Source organism: Sorex araneus, chromosome 4 (assembly GCF_027595985.1).
Source record: "Sorex araneus isolate mSorAra2 chromosome 4, mSorAra2.pri, whole genome shotgun sequence".
Classification (NCBI taxonomy): Eukaryota; Metazoa; Chordata; class Mammalia; order Eulipotyphla; family Soricidae; genus Sorex; species Sorex araneus.
Genome location: NC_073305.1, coordinates 105,662,809 through 105,676,879, shown reverse-complemented (window position 1 = coordinate 105,676,879; position 14,071 = coordinate 105,662,809). Strand labels below are relative to the sequence as shown.

General features: G+C 39.4%; 1 pseudogene; it reads left to right on the top strand.

The window, feature by feature from the left end:
- Nucleotides 1-8,184: 8,184 nt before the first annotated feature.
- On the top strand, nt 8,185-9,150 carry LOC101539339 (ubiquitin carboxyl-terminal hydrolase 15-like; annotated as a pseudogene).
- Nucleotides 9,151-14,071: the final 4,921 nt, after the last annotated feature.

Here is a 14,071-nt window from a genome sequence, read left to right as displayed (position 1 = left end):
CTCCTTCTTCCTCTTCATTTTCTTTCATCTCATTTATTTTTCTCTTCTTAGTATCAATAATGCCCATAGCTAACTCCTCCATTTTATTTAAACTCTGTATGATTCTTCTTGCAAAATCTCCTGCCTCCAGATCAGGCTGTCTTCACCAGGAACCCCTCGGAGGGGGCTGGGTTGAGTTCCCTCCCCGCCTCAACCAGAGCCCCAGCAGCCAAAAGCCTCCAGAACCCAATCACAGCCATGCTCAAGGCCACTCTCCATATGCTCGGACAAGCCTCACCCATGAAGGAATCAGCAGAGGAACCCAGGTATGCGGGACACGTGGTTGAGATCTCCAAGCCTGCTCAAATCAGGACTGGGACTCCTCCACCCAGATACCCCGTTTTTCAGTAGCTTGCAGTCACACCCACAAACTGCTTCTGGCAACATGTAATCTCATCAATGGCCAAGATCCAGAGACTATAAAACAAATCTCCCAGAAGAGAGATGGTACAGTTTTTCCTGGAGTCTGTAAGGACCTGTAAGGATGATTAGAGGCTTCCCCCAAAGCCTCCGTCCCTCTTGGAGAGCCTGGCAAGCTACTGAGAAAATTCCACCTGCACGGCAGAGTCTGGTAAGCTACCTGAGATGTATTTGATATACTAAAAATGGTAACAGTAACAACAACATGTTCATTGTGTTCCTGGAGCGAGCAGATGCCATTGGGCTACACTAGCACCCAACAAGGATGAATGAAGATGTTACTGGTGCCCAATCAAGCAATCGATGAACAGCGGGATGACAATGACACAGTGATGATTTTCCTTAATAAAGAATAGACCAGTGTTCTTTTTCTCTGGCTTATGGTCTCTCCTGCTTCTATTCATCCTCTTTCTGCTTCTGCTTTTATTCCACCATCTCTTCAACATCTAAAAGTATTTCTAGTTTTAGTTTTTGAAGATGTATCAGAGAAAACTTAAGTAGCACCATTTTCCTGGTGTGATGGGATAACTCATTGTTGTTTTGATTGCATTTCCCTACTAACCAAAGATCATGAACCTTTTATTTTTTATGTATACATTTCCTTTTCTTTCTTTCTTTCTTTCTTTCTTTCTTTCTTTCTTTCTTTCTTTCTTTCTTTCTTTCTTTCTTTCTTTCTTTCTTTCTTTCTTTCTTTCTTTCTTTCTTCCTTCCTTCCTTCCTTCCTTCCTTCCTTCCTTTCTTTCTTTTTTTCTTTCTTTCTTTCTTTCTTTCTTTCTTTCTTTCTTTCTTTCTTTCTTTCTTTCTTTCTTTCTTTCTTTCTTTCTTTCTTTCTTTCTTTCATTTTTTTCTTTTTAAAAAAATTATTAGCAAATCACTGTGGGGTACAGTTACAAACTTATGAACTTCCGTTTTGCATTTGGTTTACAATCCTCCACCAGTGCCCATTCTTATCAAAACAATTTTCCCAGTATCCCTCCCACCACCCCCATCCCAACCCCCAACACCCCACCTTGCCTCTGTGGCAGGTCACTCCCATTTGTTTTCTCTCCTGTTGGATGTTGTAGTTTGCAATGGAGGTATTGAGTGGCCATCATGTTTGGTCTATAGTCCACTTTTGATACCTGAGTGGGTCCTCCCAATATTCTCTACTAGGTGTTCCCTTCTCTGTCTCTGCTGCCTTTTCCCACAGCATGTGAGGCCAGTTTCCAATCTGTGGGGCAGACCTCCTGGTTCTAATCTCTACTACTCTTGGGTGTTAATGTCTCATTCTGCTACTTTATATTCCACATATGAGTGCAATCTTTCTATGTCTATCTTTTTCTTTCTGACTCATTTCACTCAACATAATACTCTCCATGTTGATCCACTTATAGGCATATTTCATGACTTCATCTTTTCTAACAGCTGCATAGTATTCCATTGTGTAGATGAACCAAAGTTTCTTTAACCAGCCATCTGTTTTTGGGCACTTAGTTTTTTCCCAGATTTTGGCTATTATAAACAGTGCTACAATGAACATAGAAATGTAGATGTCATTTCTACTATACCTTTTTGCTTCTCTAGGGTGTATTCCCAGGAGTGGCATTGCTGGGTCAAATGGGAGCTCAATTTCTAGTTTTGTGAGAATCATCCATATTGTTTTCCAAAAGGGCTGAACCAGTCAGCATTCTCACCAGCAGTGAAGGAGAGTCCCTTTCTCTCCACATCCACGCCAACACCAGCTGTTTTTGTTTTTTTGAATGTGGGCCAGTCTCTGTGGTGTGAGATGATATCTCATTGTTGTTTTTATCTGCATCTCCGTAATGATTAGTGATGTAGAGCATTTTCTCATGTGCCTCTCAGCCATTGAGAATTCTTCTTTGGGAAAGTTTCTGTTCATTTAATCACCCCATTTTTTGATCGGGTTGGCAGTTTTCTTCTTCTGGAGTTCAACCAGTGTCTTGTATATCCTTAATATCAACTCCTTATCAGATGGGTATTGGGTAAATATCCTTTCCCATTCTGTAGGCTGTCTTTGTACTTTGGTCACTATTTCTTTTGAGGTGCAGAAACTTCTAAGTTTATGATAGTTCTATTTATTTATCTCTGTTTTCTCTTGTTTGGCCAGTGGCGTGTCATCTTTGAAAATACCATAGGCTTCAATGTCGTGGAGGGTTTTGCCGACCTTGTCTTCAATGTACCTTATGGATTGTTGTCTGATGTTGAGGTCTTTAATCCATTTTGATCTGACTTTTGTACATGGTGGAGATCTGAGCCCATTTTTTTGTACGTGGCTGTCCAGTTTTGCCAGCAGCATTTGTTAAAGAGGCTTTCCTTGCTCCATTTCACACTTTTTGCTCCCTTATCAAAGATTAGATGTTCAAACAATTGTGGTGGTGTGTAGGGATATTGCACCCTGTTCCATTGATCTGTGGCTCTGCCTTTGTTCCAGTACCATATTGTATTAGTTGTTACAGCTTTGCAGTACAGTTTGAAGTTGGTGAGGGTGATGCCTCTCATCGTCTTTTTCCCAAGAATTTCTTTAGCAATTCGTTGGCGTTTGTTGTTCCACATGAATTTCAGGATTGCTTGATCAATTTCTTTGAAGAATTTCATTGGTATCCTTATAGGGATCACATTGAATCTGTATAGTGCTTTAGAGAGTATTGCCATTTTGACAATGTTAGGTCTTCCTATCTATGAGCAGGGAATACGCTTCATTTTCCTTGTGTCTTCTTTTATTTCATGGAGTAGGGTTTTGTAGTTTTCTTTGTAGAGATCCTTAACCTGTTTAGTTAGGCTGATTCCGAGGTATTTGATTTTCTGGGGACAATTGTGAATGGCATTTTTTAAAAATGTATCTTTCCTCTGTCTCACTATTTGTGTATAGGAAGGCCATAGATTTTTGGGTATTGATTTTATAGCCTGCAACTTTACTGTACATGTCTATTGTTTCTAGGAGTTTCCTAGTAGAGGTTTTAGGATTATCCAGGTATAGAATCATGTCATCTGTGAATAATGAGAGCTTGATTTCTTCCTTTCCTATCTGGATGCCCTGAATGTCTTTCTCTTGCCTAATTGCTATTGCAAGTACTTCCAATACTATGTTGAACAGAAGTGTTGAGAGTGGGCATCTTTGTCTTGTCCCTGATCTTAGAGGAAAGGCCCTTAGTTTTTCTCCATTGAGGATAATGCTTGCCTCAGGTTTGTGGTAGATGACTTTGACTATCTTAAGGAAAGTTCCTTCTAAACCCATGTAGGTGATAGTTTTCATCATAAATGGATGTTGGATCTTATCAAATGCTTTCTCTGCATCTACTGAAATGATCATATGGTTTTTATTTTTACTTTTGTTGATGTGATGGATTATAATGATTGATTTCCGAATGTTAAACCATCCTTGAATTCCACGGATGAATCCGGCTTGGTCGTGATGTATAATCTTTTTGATGAGTTGTTGGATTCTATTTGCTAGTATTTTGTTGAGGATCTTCGCATCCATGTTCATCAGGGATATTGGCCTGTAGTTTTCCTTGTTCAACGTGTCTTTTTTACTTTTCCTTTGCTTTCTTATATATATCATATATATATATATATATATATGGCCAATATATCTGTGGGTTATCTCTAAGTCATTTTCAAAGAATTATCTGTAAGCTTCTCTAATTTTGTTTTCTACAGTGGCTTTTGTTTTTGTTGGACTTTAGGATAAGTTTTATGTACCCTGGTTATTAGCCCTTTTGTGTGATGTAGGTTGAGAAAATATTTTCTCCAAGTCAATCCTACACTTCATGCTCCTAAACTTTTGGTTATTATGTTAACTGCTCATGCATCTGAGGGTTTATCTCTAGGCTTGAATTTTCTTTTGATCTCAGAGTACTTTGATGAAACTTGGGAATTACTTGTATAAAAAAGTCCAAAACCAATAAGTGCTGCTGGGTATATGGAAAAATGAACTCTGATTCATTGCTGATGGGACTATTTTTTGGTTCAGCATCTTTGGCAATGGTTTGAAAACATCTCAAAAGACTAAGTATGGATTTTCACTTTTATCTTGCAATTTTACTCTAGGGCATCTACCCCCCAAACAAAAATATTAATCAGAAAGTACATTTGCATACTTATATTGATTGCAGAATTGTTGACAATACCAAGATCTGAAGGTCATCTAAGTATCCAACAACAGATCAATAGATAAAGAAATTGTGGTATATATATCATCATCATCATCATCATCCCGTTGATCGTCGAATTTCTCAAGAGGTCTCAGTAATATCTCCATTCGCCTAAGCCCTGAGATTTTAGAAGACACTCTCTATTCATCCTTCCAACAATGCCATACTGGAGGCTCTTTCAGGGTCAGAGGAATGAGACCCAGCTTGTTACTGGTTTTAGCATATTAATACACCATGGGGAGCTTGCCAGGCTCTCCCATGTGGGCAGGAAACTCCCAGTACTTTGCCAGTTTCTCCCAGGGGGAGAAGTAGGCTATAAGATATCAGGCGGCTACAAATATATATACATATATATATATATATATATATATATATATATATATATATATATACTGGCTCGATAGCACAGTGGTTGGGCATTCGCCTTTCATGCGGCCGACCTGAGTTCGATTCCTCTGCCCCTCTCGAAGAGCCTGGCAAGCTACCGAGAGTATTGAGCCCGCGCAGCAGAGCCTGGCAAGCTACCCATGCGTATTGGATATGCCAAAATAACAATAACAATAAGCCTCTCAATGAGAGATGTTACTGGTGCCTGCTCAAACAAATCGATGAGCAACAGGATGACAGTGATATATATATATATATATATATATATATATATATATATATGACACTTGTACCACAGTTCTTTCCTTGCGCTCTGTTAACTTGTAAATATTGTTTTTCTCTTCTCCTTAAGTCCTTTGCATAGTTAATTCAGAGCAATGTCTTTTTTGTGTGGACACAAGAAGACAGTTAATGCTATGCTTTTGTAACATGGGAGTTGACTGACTCCAAATGGTATTTTCCTCCTGGACATCTGTTCTCTCAACTTAAGCCTCAATTGCCCTTATTTCCTAGCACCCCAAAAGCAGGGTTCCAACAAGGGACTGGATGGACCCAGGGCAAGCGGTGAGCTATGTATTACCCTGGCATCCAAATGGGCCTGGCCAAAGTGCCATAATGCTTAACTATAAGTTAAGAGGATGGTCATGGGCAAATTCTGTCATGATCCCAAAAGGAATAACTAGATTGGACCCTGTTAAGGTTAGGAAAGATAAATCTGGCCTGAGCCCAGTAGTCTGAGTCTGTGCCAAGATGTTCTCAGGAGAGCTGCCACCCTACAAGCCTCAATGTATCTCTCACCCAAACAAAAATAACTAGTATTGAGAAGTAGAATTAAGATGTTAAGTAAGATGTTAATTAAGTTATTAGACTAAAGAGATGAGGAACACCCCTAGGTGGTGTTTCCATCCTTGTGCCTGATGGGCAATCAGGAAGGGCTTTCTTATGTTGATTTTGTTAGGACTGGGTGTTGCATTGGCCCAGAATGCTATGCGTGGAGAGAGGAAAGGTGGAGGAGTTGGGAGACAGAGTCAGGAGCAAGATAGAGTGCAGAGAGATGAGTGGAAGAGACAGAAGGAGACAGGGATGATGGGCAGTATGAGACTAGAATAGGGGGGCTCAGAGAGACTGAAACAGATATGTGGGGAGAATGGAATAAACAGCAAATGATCAATCAACCAGCTTGGCCCTCGTTTCCTCCTCCATCTGCCCCATGACATGGGCTGTCTGCTAGGCGAGCAGCCCAAGACCACTGAACCTGGGCAGTGAGGCGGAGAGCTGCTGGGACTTCCCTGTCAGTCCCAGAGATCATATATATATATATATATATACATGTGTATATATATATATATTATTACTCAGCTGTAAGGAAAGATAAAACTATATCTTGTTCTTTATTTGCTTCTAACTTGGATGAAATTGGAAGGGATCATATTAAGTGAGAAAAAAATAGGCACCAGATGCTCTCCCTCATTTGTGGAGAATAAGGAAACAGAAAATAAGCAAGGGACAAGACAATCCCCAGTAAAATTACCACTAAGAGATGGTCAGTAGAAGTGTATCTAAGGAGCAAGAAAAGGATCTTGAAATAATATTGCAGGGAGTGAGATTCTCAGGTAATGGGTATGGTGTATTAGTTCTGCACTTTTAAAACCATAATATTGTTTGTTTTATATTCTCACTGTAGCATAAGTCATGAATTTTAATATTTTGCTGTCCATCCTGAGTACACTTCCACAGATGAGTTAAGAGGAAACACTTGAATTAATATGTAACACATAGATGTCCCTACTACATGTCAGTATATTTTAATCCTTTCCCCGAGGCATATCATCTTTCCTGAGTGCCATTGTTCAGTTCTGTAAAGTGAGCACCACCATGTCCCAAGGCCACTCCCTGTCAGGCATTGTAGGATTCAGCATTGACCTGATATTTTGAGTCTCATTTCCATCTGCTCTACTGGTTGGAAGACAGCTATGCAGAGCAGCCTAGAATGCTGACAGGTAACTGTATCCCCAAGTAATTTAATGAACACAGCTTTGCACCTGATCCTTCCCTGAGGACCAGTTCTGGAGCTGACCCATGGGTCTCCTTGGAGCCTTGTATCAAATGTGCACTCACTGCATTTCCTTGACCATAGGTCCAGTCCCCTGTTCTGTCTGTCTGACTCCAGGAAGTCAATCAGATACAGAGGGAAAAGTCCAGGACTCCTTGGTCACCATCAAATGATGGAATGAGAACAAGACTCTTAAAACACTAAAACTATGCCTCCTTGCCTTCTTCAGTGGAAAAATCATGATAGTACGATCCTCCCTGTGATGAAGATGTGTGAGTACGTTCCAGAAGCCTCCACACTGACTCGTTGGCATGTTTTCAGTTTATAGAGAGCAAGCTTGTGTTTGCTTTTAGGAATGTACACTGAATTACAACCCCAGACACCAAGAGTACCTGTTAAAAGGTAGATAATCAGAAACTAAGAAGAGTATTTAGAAGGAAATGTTCTCTGGGGCTGGAGCAATATTACAGTGGGTAGCATATTTGCCTTGCATGCGGCTGACCCGGGTTTGATCCCCAGCATCCCATATGGTTCCTTGAGCACCACCAGGAGTAATTCCTGAGTGCAGAGTCAAGAGTAAGCCCTGAGAAATTATAGAAGCAAAGGCAAGACCAGTTATAGTTATGGAGAAATTCTTAGAGCCATTTACTTTTTTTTTTTTTTTTTTGCTTTTTGGGTCACACCTGACAATGCACAAGGGTTACTCCTGGCTCTGCACTTAGGAATCACTCCTGGTGGTGCTCAGGGGACCATATGGGATGCTGGGAATAGAACCTGGGTGGGTTGTTTGCAAGGCAAACGCTCTACCCACTGTGCTATCGCTCCAGCCCCTCTTAGAACCATTTAAAGAATTATATATCTTTTTTTAAGAATTATATATCTTATCTTTTTCCTCTTCCAGATTTTCATTAATACTTTTATACATTTATGGCTGCCACCGCCACTAGTGGGAGAAGATGGTGGAAGGTGGAGCAGTGGATCTGGACATCTAGCATTCTGACATCGTGATGCTGCTCAAAATCTCACTCGGAAGGGGGACACCTGGTACCTAGTTGATAGTCGCTTGTTCAAACAATGGAAAAAAATATGTTGGCTTTGACAGTAGGGACAAATACCAGATGGGAGATCAAAATGTATATCCTGGACCTACATTGCTGTAAGGACCAAAATATTAATGGGAATGGCCCCAATGGCATCCATGTAGAAGGCTCACCAAGTGAAATGGAAACAGATGAACCAGATGATAAATTCAGCCAAGATCAAGAACTTCCCTCTGAGAATGAAAACAATCAGTCTGAAGATTCAGTTGGAGGAGATAATGATTGTGAAAATGGATTATGTACTGAAGAAACTTGCAAAGGTCAACTGACAGGACACAAAAAGAGATTGTTTACATTCCAGCTCAACAATTTGGGCAATACCAGTATCAACTGCATCAAGGATGACACCCGGCATATAAGATTTGATGTAGGCAGCTTAGGCTAGATAAAAGATCTTTTCTTGTTTCGGATTGGGATTCTGATTTGAAAAAAAAAAAGATACTTTGATGAAAATGCTGCTGAGGACTTTGAGAAACATGAAAGTGTGGAATATAAACCTCCAAAAAAACCCTTTGGGAAATTGAAAGATTGCATTGAGCTTTTTACAACAAAGGAAAAGCTAGGTGCTGAAGATCCTTGGTATTGTCCAAATTGTGAAGAATATCAACAAGCCATAAAGAAATTAGATTTATGGTCACTGCCTCCAGTTCTTGTGGTACATCTCAAACGATTTTCTTACAGTCGATAGATGAGAAATAAATTGGATACCTTAGTTGATTTTCCTATAAGTGACTTGGATATGTCAGAATTCCTAATTAATCCAAAGGCAGGTCCTTGCCACTATAATTTAATTGCTGTTTCCAACCACTATGGGGTGATGGGAAGAGGACATTGTACTGCTTTTGCAAAAAATAAAGATGATGGGAAATGGTACTATTTTGATGACAGTAGTATCTCCACAGCATCGAAAGATCAGATTGTGTCCAAAGCCGCGTACGTGCTCTTCTACCAGAAGCAAGACACTTTCAGTAGAACTAACTGGCTTTTTTTCTCTTGAGCACAGCGATAAGGCATTTGCCTTGCACTCTGCCGACCCGGGTTTGATTCCTCCGCCCCTCTGGGAAAGCCCAGCAAGCTATCGAGAGTATCTTGCCCGCATGGCAGAGCCTGGCAAGCTCCCCGTGGCGTATTTGATATACCAAAAACAGTAACAACAAGTCTCAAAATGGAGATGTTACCGGTGTCCACTCGAGCAAATCAATGAGCAACGGGATGACAGTGACAGTGACAGTGACCAAGAAACTTAAGGTGCTTCAGCTACCACAGGCATCCCGTTAGAAAGTGACAAAGATAGCAAGGATAATGACAATGATATAGAAAATGAAAACTGTATGCACAATAACTAATGAGAGTCCCAGAATCCACAAAGGAGAGACTTTCCTGCTGGTGGTGTCTATGGAGATGATGAAGTCACCCACCACATTAAACACAAGTCTGAGATGGGAAGTTTCAGATAACTGAATGTAAATCCTTTATCAGATTTTAACTTGTGCAGTACTTGAAGTGAAACACAATGAAAACTTTAACAGAAATTGTCTTTTAATACATTTACAGTCTTGTATTTACAAGCTAAATATATATAGGAAATCACAAATAAATCCCTTTTAAGTTTGAAAAAAATACTTTTATACATTTATTAATTCAAGAATTTGTAAACATTGAATCAAAATTTTACTTTGTGGCTTTACAAGATTATACTTGTTTTTTGAATTAAATATCTTCTGCCTAAGTGACTTTACATTCAATATACTAGCCTGAATGATTTTTATTCACCTCCCATATTCCTGTCTATGACTGATTGCTTATTTCCTAATTGACTGGAATCCTAAATTTACTACAGTATTCAGTGAGCATTTGCATTTCTTTTTTCTCCCCTCCAAACAAAGTTTAAAAAACCTTAAAAAAAACTTTGTCAGTTCTCTTGTGTTGAAAGCTAAAGGTGAAACTGTTCTTTCAATCAATTCTGATAGTGCACAGTAATATAAATTAGGTTCAGGGATTGTGTGCTTCTCTCTAGATTTTGAAGATTGAGGACTATATAAAAATTTACAGGGAAATGGAAAAATTAATAGTGATGTGTTGGGTATCCAGGATCAGACACTGATGGTTGAGCCCAAGTTAGAATGTTCTGAGGATATTGCCTTGATAGTGCCCTAATTCTGACTGTATTAGGGTCATATCCCTGAATTTAGGGACTCTTCTCATTAATCTTTAAACTCTAACAGTACCAAATTTATAGACAATTTATCTATATGAAACAAATATTGTATTTGTATTGGCAACATGTATCAACAGTACTCTAATTATTTGTTTACTGTATATATAAATATATATAAATTTGTTTTTGCTGATTACTGTATACATATGGCAAAAATGAATTTATGCCCAACCATGTTGTAATTAACTTATAATCCATTTAAAAATTTTTATAGTGATTTAAATTTCACTGTGCATTCTAAAATTGTTCATTGCTCAAAAAAAGCTCATTATATTGTCTATGAATTGGTACCTAATATGAATTGGATGGTAGTGTACATTTGTAATAGTAAGTTAAACTACATTTTTTTTTTTGCTTTTTGGGTCACACCCGGCAATGCACAGGGGTCACTCCTGGCTCTGCACTCAGGAATTACCCCTGGCGGTGCTCAGGGGACCATATGGGATGCTGGGAATCGAACCCGGGACAGCCGCATGCAAGGCAAACGCCCTACCCGCTGTGCTATCACTCCAGCCCCAAACTACATTTTCATGGACATTAATTTGCTAAATGATTCCACAAAATAAAGTGTAATATTAGTTGCAAAAGGGCTCCTAATTTTTACTCTGTTCCCATTTTCTTTGACATGTAGTCTTATAATTATTTTTGTATTTGATTCTGGCATTAGCAATAGTAGAAGAGTAATATGGAACATGCCTATCTATCACAATTTCCAAAATCACCTTGGTCAAAGCAAGTCATAGGAAAACATATCCATGCTATGCTAAACTGAAAATTTAAATCTGAGTCTTCTCACAGTACTACTTGTCCTCTTGTGCCATAATGTATTACCTATAGATTATTTTGCTTAAATTATTTTAATATATATGAACTATAATATTTTATTCTCCTTTATTAATGAAACGAATTGAGCAGTTGACAGTCAAACTTGAAAGTGAATCATGCCTAATATATTTTACTATGCAAACAGTTTAGAAAATAAATTGAATATTGCTGTGGATGTAGAGAGTCTCTTGCCCACTCGCCTGGCTGTCTTCCCCGGGGCCTCCTCGGAGGGGATGGGCTCCAGATTCCCTCCCCACCCTGAGCAGAGCTTCTGGCGGCTGAAGACCTCCAGAGCCTAGCCACAGCCATGCTTAAGCCCCTCTCCACAAGTTCAGACGACCCTCATGCATGAAGGAACCGGCAGAAGGACTGAGGTGTGTAGGACCCAGGGCTGAGACCTCCAAGGCTGCTCAGATCAGGACTGGGCCTCCTCTGCCCAGATTTCCCATCTCTCAGTAGCGAGGCGGTCACATCCAGGGACCGCCCCCAGCGGCCTGTAATCCTGTCAACAGCCAGCATCCAGAGACTTAAAAGCCAGCTCCTGGAATATTTCTCCCTCTGAGAGAACCTGGCAAACTACTGGGAGTTTCCTGCCCACATGGGAGAGCCTCAAAAAGTCCCCATGGTGTATTAATATGCCAAAATCAGTAATAAGCTGGGTCTCATTCCTCTGACCCCGAAAGAGCCTCCAGTATGGCATTGTTGGAAGGACTAGTAGAAAGAGGCTTCTAAAATCTCAGGGCTTGGATGAATGGAGATGTTGCTGAGACTGCTCAAGAAATTCGACGATCAACGGGATGATGATGATGATGATGATGATGATGATGATGATGATGATGATTGCTGTGGATGTATTTTCCCCTAATGAGAACTATTAGCAAATAAGGACACTTGAAATTTCTTTAAATTTTACATTTTGAAGACTCATGATATAGCTATAAAAACAATCATTTGAGTTCTTCACTACTAACAAAAAGTATGATTCATTATCATTACCATTGCAAGCATCAACATCAATATTATACTCGGGCCACTATTAAAGGCGGAGGAAGTAATTAGGCTTAAAATCAGGTTAAGACATTAAAGAGATTTTATGTAAATTAAAATGATTCTCATCCATTGTTCTTATTCTCAAATTTTAGAGTTTAAAGAGAAGCACTGTAACATAATGCATGTTTGGAAGATCTAGAGTAGAGTTTGCAAGAAATTCAGAGCTCCAGGTCATACAACTTCAAAGTACATTAGGTTTGAGTGCTCTGACAACACCTAAGTTAGACAAAGTCAGTGTTTTGTGGGCAAACTTCTGTAGATAGTAGCTAGGCATGTATGTTCCTGGGTCTCCCTTGTGCATAATACCCTAGGGCAGCAGAAAGAGGTTTAGCATTGTGAACCAGAGATTCTGTTGGATGGGTCTTAGGTAGTAGGGATTTTATGCTGTCTTATTGAGGAAGCACAATCTTTTCCAAGATTGGATTTTGACTTCAGTACAAGAACAGGATGGCAGCAGAATCCTATCGTTTTTCCTTTCCTGTTCTGTCAATTCACCATTCTTGGCAGGATTTAACAAATTTATCTCTTGAAACATCAGAAGCTAGAATTCCCAGTTGAGTGTTTTGGTGATCCAGTGATCCCCGGTCTTGGTCTATACCTCTGTATTTGTCCTAATCCAACATTTCAACATTGTGTCAGGGTGAATTGAATTACATGCTGGACTATATAATTATTTCTCACTATGCTCTGCAGGAGGCCTACTCTCTCCCTTTGAATTCAGATTCAGAGAATTATTGATCAAATTAGCTTTTACATGCAACTTCTTCTGCAGAACATAGGAGAAAGTCTAAAGCTTCTTTTTAAAGTTTCTTATCTGATATAATCTAAGCCATAATATCCCACGAAGTTTTGTGTAAAGTTTGATTAATTTATTTTCAAAGTGAAATTTGATTATTGCATTTGCTGCATATTACTACCACAGACAGATACTATTCAAATCCTCCATTGCTGCAGTGTCAGAACAGCTAAAAGATATGAAAATCTAAACTTCTTGGGGATACAGTTGAAGTTGATACCATGAGATGAGAATGATAGAACAGAAGTGGCATTCATGTTCTTGTTATGTCCCCTTAACAGTATTTGCTCAAAAACATGTGTATACATTTCTTTGATAATTTTTAAGTTAAAGGAAGCATTATGATAAATGTCGAAAATAGACTGGAGCGATAGCACAGTGGTAGGGCGTTTTCCTTACATGCAGCCGATCCAGGTTTGATTCCTCCGCTCCTCTCGGAGAGCCCGAGAGTATCATGCTACCGAGAGTATCTGGCCTGCACGACTGAGACTGGAAAGCTACCCGTGGCATATTCAACATGTCCAAAACAGTAACAAACAAGTCTCACAATGGAGACATTACTGGTGCCCGCTCGAGCAAATCGATGAGCAATGGGATTACAGTGACAGTGACAGGGGACGCACTAAAAACAGTCCAGATGAGAAAGTGAAGTGACAACATTAAAAGTTTGATCTTTCTTTCTAGCCCATCTCTATTTCCTTTTCTCTCTCTCTTTCTCCCTCTTTGTCTCTAGCTCTAGCCCTCTGTCTCTAGGTTATATCTGGCTGTCTCTCTGTCTATGTATTTCCATCTCTATTTCAATCACTAGCTGTTCCTCTATCTATATAGACAGCTATACCCATGCCCATATCTCTAACTATATCAGCTATACTTTCATTTTACTTGAATTTTTTTCCTTGTATCAGATTTGGAATATTTCAAATAGAGTACACAAGATTGCTTTTACTGCCACAGACTTCACCTTTATAAATAAATGTAGCCCACAAGGAAAATTGCCTACTCAATAAATGTAAACATTTACAGTCTCAC